Raw genomic sequence first — 10988 nt, 5'->3', positions numbered from 1 at the left:
ACTTCTTGTGCAGATCTAAGCATTGGCCCTAGCAGTGTTCAGAGGGGCGACTAGTTGGACTTCTGGAGACTCGAGGTAGTGCGCACCCTCGTTCGTAGACTTTGGAGTCACCGTCCTTTTATTTATTATTATTAAATGATTTGAGATAGTATTGTACTTCTTTTCTGATATTGTATTTATAGTATTGTACTTCTTTTCTGATATTGCATTTAACATTCTTATTAGCTCATGTACTATATGACACCAAATCTTGGGGAGTTGATGTGACAATATTCGGTTTGGAATTATTATGTTTTATGAAGCTTCTACCTTTATTTATAATATTATGAAATTATATGTTAGTCTTGCTTCCTTTATTATTGTTAAGTGTTGGTCTGCCTAGTAAACAGGGTTAAGCGCCATCACGATCCTTTTGTTAAGTGTTGAGATAATCCACTCATGATAAGGGTGTATTTGGGACAAAAGTCAAACGGAGGACAAATGTGTTCTACTTCTCATAGTTGAGTGGCAAATTTGAACCAATTCACTAATAAAGACATAGTTAGGACCAAATTTAAAATAAGGGCAAATTTGCTCTATTTCTCATAGATGAGGGGGCATTTTTTGCCTTTTTCCCCTTTAAATATAAAGTCAAGTTTAAGTTTGAAAGAACATGTATGAATTATGATGAAATGATACAACTATTCATAATAGACTCCTCTGAAACTCTATAAATTCATACCTATCTTTAAAGAAGTAATTAAGTCAATCTGTACTATATACAAAGACTTCTTTTGATCCTGAAGAGACTGGCCTAAATTTTATACCAAATACTAGTATATCGACAATATCTCTTCAAGGATAGTGATATTAATGTCAAAACTTTTCTTCTTCAATTTTGTTCTTTCTATGTTTCTAACAGTGATAACTCACGACTGTGAGGGTGCCGCCCAATTCTACATATTTTAGTGTTACTTTAAATGCAATGTTTATTTTGATTGTTACTTAAATATAATGTTTGTTTTGATTGTTACTTAAATTTTATTGTATCTTATTGTTAAATTCGGTATGTAACGACGAAAAATGCTACTTTTTGGAACGACCGATTCGGTGTGGATCGCGTCGTTAACTTATTTTTTTCTTTCATATTGGCCTTCCTTATTATGAAGTGATCTTATTTTATCTTTTACCCTACCTTTTTATATAGTAATTCTATCTCGTATATTACTTTTTCTTTATAATATTACAAGTTTATTCAATATATTGTTGGTGCATGACATCATGAAATGACGGTAATCAATACAATCTATCCAAGGATTGTATACATCAAAATAATACAGTACAATACGATACAATAGTATACTATATTATGAAACGATACATAACAACCATCCAAACAAGCTTTTAAGACCATGATGCAGGAAAGAAGAGCACAAAGGGCAAGAAAGTAAAAGGAGAAGCACTATGATGCATATATACTCAATACACTCATCATTATTAATATTGCAACTGAATACACATGATATATCATAAAACAACAATTTTACTTACCTTATTATAACACAATTCAGTCACTTATGTAATATCTCACAGCACACAGGTGGCACATAAAGATGGAAAGCGGAACATGAAAAAGGAAAACAACATAAGCATGGGAATTTGTTTAAAATTCCTAAGGAGAACATGTATAACTCGGCCCACAAGTTCTGCAAACGGTGCCACTAGAGCAGTCTGTATTTACCCTGCAGGGTAAAAGACAAGCTCTGTCATTAAGTGCAGGAATCAGTAGGCTTCCTTCCATAATATTGTAGGAGTACATATTTAATGGTATGTTTCGCGATGCCATCACTTGCATCCTCGGAACGCTCAAGACATTAACTGCATATTTATAAATCAATAGCAATTTAAAGACATATTTAATGGCAAGTTAAATTGGGCAGATCGGTGCACTAACGCTCCTGCTATGCGCAGGGTCCCAGGAAGGGCCAGATCACAAGGGTCTATTGTACGCAGCCTTACCTTGCATTTCTGCAAGAGGCTGTTTCCACGAGCTTGAACCCGTAACCTCCTGGTCACATGGCAGCAACTTTACCAGTTACGCCAAGGCTCCCCTTCAAAATTAGTGTGCAAATACATGTAGAAACATATCATATGCTCATATATATATATATATATATATATATGAAAAAAAGAGAACTACTAACTAGTAATCGCCAAAAGGAGAGCAGCAATGAGAAAAGTAAATCTTATTTCCGGCCATGTTAACACAACTTTAAGAATTGCGACAGAGGAAAGTGTATTTGGTTGAATTGTATTGCTCAATTAAGGGCTTTATTTATAGCCCCACTCCAAAGTTTTTTTCCTCACAGAAATCAATATTTTATTATGAACTCGTGTATGTCGTGCATAACCTACTATGATTGCATTTCAAATGAAATAAGCAGTATTACTCCACCGTTTCATTGAATTACAAAAAAATGACACGTTTTAAAATTTTCTGATTAACAAGATTTTATAGCCACACATAGATGATATGAGTCATATGACGCGTTTAACATAAATTTTTTTAAATATTTTATAGCCACACAAATATTATGTAATTAGTCTTAGGGTACACGCATGATATACTATACAAAAACTGCAGTTCTTTAGATGATAACTTTTCAATTGACTAAACACAATACAAAATTGTAGTCGCTATCGCATTGTGTTACTTTTCTTTTTGATATCTAACGGATTTCATAGATAAATATGGGCTATGAAGATTTGTATCATTTTTCTATTTTAAAGATATAAAATTACAATGAATGAATGCAATTAACGGTGCGGAAAAAAATGCAAGGATAAAAAAGACAAAATCTTAAACTGATTAAGGAGTCTAATTTTTTGTTAACTCTAAACTGATTATTAATATTTTGTGCTCTCTAATGGAGTTATTAAACAATCAACCCTATGTCAAACGGAACAACATCACCAATCTTGAGAAAATATATTTTAGTCGTGTTAAAATAAAGGAAAGCATATGCTAGAAATTCAACGAAATTTTCCTGTGGAGTTTTGAAATTAAAAGTCAAAATTATTTTTGAATATTAATTTATGAAAATTGTACGGCATAAAGAATAAAGTAAAGAAAAAACTACAGGTAAGATGGAAATATGATTGAGATGATAATGGTAGGGAAAATAGATTGAGAACTTCGACTGCGCGTAAAAAGAAACAATGACTCAATGAAGTAAAAACAAAAAAGTTTACACTTAAGTTAAATCTGATGTAATTCTTTTTCTAACTAATGCAGTTCATTCATGCAAAAATTTCACATTAGAACAAGTGGACTCCCTACTTTTCAATTTTATAGCTCATATTTCAATTTACAACAACTAGCCCAAAAACAATAGGCTGAGATTCAACATCAAACTCCAATAGATTCTCAAAATTACTATTTAATTTTTAAAAAAGATTGCTCAAGCTTTTAAGTTAATTTTCGAATCAGTAATTGTGACTCAAATATTAGTTCAACAAACCAAATCCATTTGGTTGGCGAAAATTCGATTTTTAACAAGCTTAAATATGTGAGTTTAAATTCCGAATTTGATTTTATGAGAAATTTGGAGTGAATGTTATTTAGACTTGTTAGAAATAATATAAGGAGGTTGTATATAAAATTTGAAGTCATTTAATGGAGATTTGAATTGGTTTTGAACAAGAATTGCAACGGAAAATCGTGGAAGAAGTTTGTCTACAAATGTTTGTATAAAGGTGTATAAAAGTATATAATAGTGTATAAGATGTGTTTATACACTCATATACACTACTATACAAGATTATACAAAAAACTAACTTCGTCTTCTTCCTTGCGTCTTTTTCTGAAATTTAACTCAAATCTTGCTCACATCTACTCCAAATAACTCCAAATTTAAATTTTGAATTCCTTTTGATATTTTCAATCAATTAGAACAACATCCAATCCAAACAACAAACAAACGCAAAAAGTCCTATTTTCGAAAGCAAACTTTGAATGACCTTCAATGGTGGACTTCTACTCTTTACTTTTTTTACGTTGCAATCATGTGACATAGGGGGAGACGCAGTAATGGCGGACAACCCCTTGAAGGATATGTAAAAGATGTGAGAAGAAGAGAGAGTGAAAGCAATGGTTGTGAAAACACAGATTTAACTCCATAGCTTTTAGAAGCAATGGTTGTAAGAACAAATTTACAAGAGTTACTGTTTTCAAAATATGTACAATATGGGTTAGGTCGGGTAAAACTTAAAATCATGGGCCATTTTTTGTTATGCTGTGAAGTTGTCACGACACAAGCTACCACGTCGTGATGGCGCCTATCGTGGTACTAGGCAAGCTGACTCTTTACCAAAAACAACATGAAATTTTCATTTCTAAGATAAATTCCAGCTATTTCATAAAAAAAATTCATAAAGAAATTCTAAATAACGAAAGTGCGGAAAGAAAAGCCGGCATCGGGGTTTCACTAGTCGTGAGCATCTACTACAATTTATCCGAAAATACTGAGACTAACACACGCTGGAAAGTAACTACAAACAACTATATGAAGATAGGAGGGAGAAGAGTAGAGCTGCGATCGCCTGCAGCTACCTTGCTAACTCCGAGGAGATCTACAGCTGGAATAGTCAACAATCGCTACCGGGTCCTGATACACCTGGATATGCGCACAAGGTGCAGGAAGTCGTGATATATGATTTGGCTCCGGGCACTTAGCCCATTTCTATTCTGCCATATCGCATGGCCCTGCCAGAGTTGAAAGAATTGAAAGAGCAGCTGCAGGACTTGCTGGATAAGGGCTTTATTACACCGAGTGTCTCGCCTTGGAGTGCGCCGGTGTTGTTTGTTAAGAAGAAGGACGGATCGATGAGGATGTGTATAGATTATCGTCAGTTGAACAAGGTCACGATCCAGAATAAGTACCCATTGATGGTTTGTTTGACCAGCTTCAGGGTGCCCAAGTGTTTTCTAAGATCGACTTGAGATCTGGCTACCATCAGTTGAGGATTAGGGCATCCGATGTCCCTAAGACAGCTTTCCGCACTCGGTACGGGCATTTGAGATCTTGGTGATGTCATTTGGGTTGATAAATGCCTCAGTAGCTTTCATGGATTTGATGAACCAAGTGTTCAGGCCTTATTTGGATTCCTTCGTGATTGTCTTCATTGACGATATTTTGATCTATTCTCGCAGCCGGGAGGAGTACGAGCAACATCTTTGAGTCATTTTTCAGACTCTGAGGGATAGTCAGTTGTATGCTAAGTTTTCGAAGTGCGAGTTTTGGTTTAGTTCAATTGCATTCTTGGGCCACGTTGTCTCAGCAGAGGGTATTCAGGTGGATCCGAAGAAGATAGAGGCAGTCAAGAACTAGTCTCAACCCACATCAGCTACAGAGATCCGGAGTTTCTTGGGTTTGACGAGTTATTACCATCGGTTTGTGGAAGGGTTTTCATCTATTGCAGCCCCGATGACTAGGTTGACCTAGAAGGGTGCCCAATTCAGGTGGTCGGACGAGTGTGAGGTGAGCTTTCAGAAGCTCAAGATAGCTTTGACTACGACGCCGGTGTTGGTATTGCCTACGGGTTCAGGGCCTTATATAGTATATTTTGATGCATCGCGTATTAGTCTTGGTGCGGTGTTGATGCAGAATGGCAAGGTTATTGTATATGTTTCGCGACAGTTGAAGATTCACAAGAAGAATTATCCAGTTTATGATTTGGAGCTAGCAGCCATTATTCACGCGTTGAAGATTTGGAGGCATTATTTATATGGCGTGTCCTGTGAGGTGCTCACGGATCACAAGAGTTTGCAATACTTGTTCAAGCAGAAAGAGCTAAATTTGAGGCAGAGGAGGTGGTCAGAGCTGTTGAAAGACTATGATATCACCATCTTGTATCATCCGGGAAAGGCCAATATAGTGGCCAATGCATTAAGTAGGAAGTCAGCCGGTATGGGCAGCCTTGCATATATTTCAGTCGGTGAGATACCGCTTGCTTTGGTTGTTTAGGCTTTGTCCAATCAGTTCGTGAGGTTGAATGTTTCTGAGCCCAGTCGTGTTGCACAGTCGCTTATTCTTCATTATTTGAGCGTATCCGAGATCGACAGTATGATGATCCTCATTTGCTTATCCTTAGAGACACAGTGCGGCACGGAGGTGCCAAGCAGGTTATAGATAATGGAGTTTTGAGGATGCAGGGTCGTATTTGTGTGCCTAATGTGGATGGGCTTCGTGAGTTGATTCTAGAGGAGACCCATAGTTCCCGGTATTCTATCCATTAGGGGGCCGCTAAGATGTATCAGGATTTGCGGCAGCATTATTGGTGGAGAAGGATGAAGAAAGACATTGTTGCCTATGTAGCTCGGTATTTGAATTGTCAGCAGGTAAAGTACGAGCACCAGAGACCTGTTGGTTTGTTTTAGAAGATTGAGATTCTTGAGTGGAAGTGGGAGCGGATCACTATGGACTTCGTTGTTAGACTCCCACAGACTTAGAGGAAGTTCGATGTAGTATGGGTTATTGTTGATAGGCTGACCAAGTCAGCGCATTTCATTGCGGTGGCAGTTTCCTATTCTTCGGAGCGGTTGGCTGAGATCTATATCCGGGAGATTATTCGTTTTCATGGCGTGCCCATGTCTATCATTTATGACTGGAGTACGCAGTTTACCTTACATTTCTGAAGGGCAGTTCAACGTGAGTTGGGTACTCGGGTCGAGTTGAGCACAACATTTCATCCTTAGCGGACGGACAGTGTGAGCATACTATTCAGATTTTTGAGGATATGCTCCGAGCATGTGTTATTGACTTTGGAGGTTCTTGGAATCAGTTCTTGCCATTTACAGAGTTTGCCTACAACAATAGCTACCAGTCAAGCATTCAGATGGCCCCCTATGAGGCATTATATGGTAGGCGGTGTCGGTCGCCGGTTCGGTGGTTTGAGCCGGGAGAGGCTCGGTTCGGATAAGGTAAAGATCATTTAGGATAGGCTTTTTACAGCTCAGTCCAGGCAGAAGAGTTATGCCGATCGCAAGGTTCGTGATGTGGCATTCATGGTCGGAGAGCGAGTGTTGCTCCGGGTGTCGCCCATGAAGGGCGTGATGAGATTTGGGAAGAAAGGCAAGCTAAGCCCTAGGTTCACTGGTCCTTTTGAGATTCTTGATCGAGTGGGAGAGGTGGCTTACAAACTTGTGTTGCTGCCGAGTTTATCAGCTGTGCACCTAGTGTTTCATGTGTCCATGCTTCGAAAGTGTCACGACGATCCATCCTACGTGTTAGACTTCAGCACTGTCTAGTTGGACAAGGATCTGACCTATGAGGAGAAGCTGGTGGCCATTCTGGACTGGCAGGTTCATCAGTTGAGATCGAAGAGTTACCTTTCTGTTCGTGTTCAGTGGAGAGGTCAGCCTGCCGAGGCAGCTACCTGGGAGTCCGAGTCCGATATGCGGAGCCGATATCCCTATCTTTTCCCCGACTCAGGTACTTCTTTTCTATGTTCGTTCGAGGATGAATAGTTGTTTTAGAGGTGGAGGATGTGATGACCCAAAAGGTTATCACTTGATTTACAAGTTAATTCTGTGTTCCGAGGCCTTAAAAGCCTCCTTTTATCTCACCTCAATTTGCGTGCGTAGTCCGGGCGTATTTCTGGAACGCTTTTATGTGGAAATTTGATAAAAATGCTAATTTGGCCTTTAAAATTGAATTTAAGTTGGTTTTGGTCAATATTTTGGGTAAACGGACCCGGACCCGTGATTTGACGGTCCCGGAGGGTCCGTAGAAAAATATGGGACTTGGGTATATGCCCGGAATTGAATTTCGAGGTCCCAAGCTTGTATTTTTGAAGAAAATTGTTTAACTAAATAAATGTGTTTGAATTTGATGGTATCGGGCCCGTATTTTGGTTCCAGAGCCCGATACAGGTCTTATATGGTATTTAAGTTGTGCATGTAAAATTTGGTAAGAAACGGACTTGATATGACGTGAATCGGACCCTCGGTTGTTAAAATTTGAACTTAAGAGTTCTTGAGATTTTCCTTTGATTTTGATGATAAACTTGAAGTTCTAGGTGTTATTTTGATAATTTGATTGTACGAGTAAGTCCGTATGATGTTTTTAGGGTTGTATGCATGTTTGGTTTGGAGCCCCGAGGGCTCGGGTGAGTTTCGGATAGGCCACATGATGCTTTTACACTTAGAAAAGTTGCAGGTTTACTGTTTCAAGTGCACAGTGATTTTGTTCTTCGCGTTCGTGTGGCTTCACTTGCGAACACGTAAGGCAAATTTCCTCTATGTCAGCTCAGGACGCGAACACGAAGCTTGGGGGGGGGGGTTACCCTTTGCGAATGCGTTCAGGCTCACGCGAACGCATAGGGTTAGTAGGCCTGAGGGAGGGAGTTCAATTTGCTCTATGCGAACGCGGGCAATCCAACGCGAAAGCGAAGGTCATTTGGGCCTGACCCATCGCGAACACGGCAGGCCCTCGCGAACACGATGAAGGCCTGCCCAGTCTTTTTTAAAATAGATTTCAAAACGGGCAAAACCCATTTTCTTCATATTTTCGAACTTCCAAGACCTAGAGACGATTTTCTTCACACAAATTCATCCCCAAAGTGTTGGTAATCAATTCTAAACTCTACTCTTTCAATTACCCAATGTTTTTTTTATCATTTTTTAATCAAAAATCAAGAATTTTCATGGTAGAAATTGGGAATTTGGATAGAGTTAGAGCTTTTTGAATAATTGGGATTTAGACCTCGTTTTGGGGTCGAATTTTGAAACTAATTGTATATTCGGGCTCGTGGGTGAATGGGTGATCAGATTTTGGTCCGAACCTCGAGTTTTGACTAAGTGGGCCCGGGGTCAATTTTTGACTTTTTTGGGGAAGATGATAGAAAACCTATAATTTAGCATTGGGGTTGAATTCTTTAGCATTTATTGATGTTGTTAAATTAATTTGGGCTAGATACAAGTAACTTGGAGGCGAAATCCAAAGGAAAAACGTTGTTTGAGTTTTGAGTTGGCCGTGGAAGTTCGAGGTAAGCATTTGGCCTAACCTTAGCTTGAGGGAATATGTGTTGTGTCTTATTTGCTATGTGTTGGTGTCGAGTACGACGTATAGGTGAGGTGACGAGTATCTATACGTTGGTGTCAAGCATGCCCGTGAGTCTTATATTCAGATTGTTGTGATTTTACTATATAATGATCATGCTTAACTTGATGGTTAGCTACCGTGGTACAAGAATTATGATTATCTTTGTGGTATTTGTTTATCGTTGAGTATTGGCTCCAGTTGAGGTTTCATTTGTGAAGTTAATTGTTGGTATTAGTTTGATTATAGTTGATTCCCTTGCCGAGGCGTATTTAATTCTTACTGTTGGTTCCCTTGCCGGGATGTGTTTATTTTTGTTGTTGATTCCCTTGCCGGGATATTGTTGTTTCCTTATTGTTTCCTTGCCGGGATTCTTTTGTGATTGGTGTTGATTTGTATATTTGGATCGGGTTGCACACTGCAACAATATTATATGGGATCAGATTGCACGCCACAACAATGAGTAATAAGGGAGGACATGAGGGGTCGGGTTGTACGCCGCAACAGTGATATATGATTTGGATCGGGTTGCACGCCGCAAGAGTGATATATGATTTGGATCGGGTTACATGGAGCAACAGTGATATATGATTTGGATCGGGTTGCGTGCCGCAATAATAAAGAATAAAAGTGGACATTGATTCGTTATTGTTTCTTTATTATGGCTGATGTGTAATTTAAGATGTTCTTTATGCTTTTCTCCTGAGATTTTGTTGGTACTTGATATTCCCACAGCATGTTCCCCTTTCCATCTTTAACTGCTAGTTCCTATATTATTACTTGTTGTATATGCTTCAACAACACAAGTTTATTTGGTAGTCCTGTCTTAGCCTTGTCACTACTTCGCCGAGGTTAGGCTCGACACTTACCAGCACATGGGGTCGGTTATGCTGATACTACACTTTGCAATGTGTGCAGATCTCGGTATCGGAGCTTTTGGACCATAGCGAGGTTGTTGCCTTCAGTCCAGCGGAGACCCGAGGTAGTCCTGCAGACGTCCGCAGGCCCTGACGTCTCCTTCTATCTTTTATATTCTGTTTTTATTTACTTCAGAGACAGATTGTATCTTTCTTTCCAGACAACTGTTTGTAGTAATCGTAGATAGTCCGTGATATTGTGACACTAGTTCTGGGTAGAGATGTATTTTGTATTTTTCATACTAGAATTTTGCTAAGTTATCAGATTTCGTCTTCTGCATTTCTTTTATTATTACTATTATTCCGTTGTTGATCATATGTTGATTTAAATTTTTTAAAAGTTTAAGAAAAAAGGCGTTAAGATCTATAATACTCGGCTTGCCTAGCTTTTACGAGTAGGCACCATCGCGACTCCCGAGGGTGGGAAGTGGGCTCCTTACTTTTCAATTTTATAGACCATATTTCAATTTACAACAACTAGCCCAAAAATAATAGGCTAAGATTCAACATCCAACTCCAATAGGTTCTCAAAATTACTATTTAATTTTTAAAAAAGATTGCTCAAGCTTTTAAGTTAATTTTCGAATCAATAACTGTGACTCAAATATTAGTTCAATAAACCAAATCCATTTGGTTGGTGAAAATTAGATTTTTTAAAAAGCTTAAATATGTGGGTTTAAATTCCGAATTTGATTTTGTGAGAAATTTGGAGTGAGTATTATTTAGACTTATTAGAAATAGTATAAAGAGGTTGTATATAAAATTTGAAGTCATTTAACGGAGATTTGGACTGGTTTTGAACAAGAATTGCAAATGAAAATCGTGAAAGAAGTTCGTCTATAGATGCTTGTATAAAGGTGTATAAAAGTATATAATAATGTATAAGATGTGTTTATACACTCATATACACTATTATATAAGATTATACAAAATTATACAAAAAACTGACTTCGTCTTCTTCCTTGCGTCTTTTTCTGAAATTTAACTTAAA

General features: G+C 38.1%; 1 long non-coding RNA gene across 1 annotated transcript; it reads right to left on the bottom strand.

The window, feature by feature from the left end:
* Positions 1-1453: 1453 nt before the first annotated feature.
* LOC107801563 (uncharacterized) lies at positions 1454-2281 on the bottom strand. Its single transcript, XR_001651661.2, has 2 exons — positions 2184-2281; positions 1454-1857 (listed from the first exon to the last, which is right to left on the bottom strand). It is a non-coding gene; the product is annotated as an uncharacterized LOC107801563 (long non-coding RNA).
* Positions 2282-10988: the final 8707 nt, after the last annotated feature.

The sequence above is a fragment of the Nicotiana tabacum genome, chromosome 5 (assembly GCF_000715075.1).
Source record: "Nicotiana tabacum cultivar K326 chromosome 5, ASM71507v2, whole genome shotgun sequence".
Lineage (NCBI taxonomy): Eukaryota > Viridiplantae > Streptophyta > Magnoliopsida > Solanales > Solanaceae > Nicotiana > Nicotiana tabacum.
This window is presented reverse-complemented; position numbering and strand designations above follow the sequence as displayed.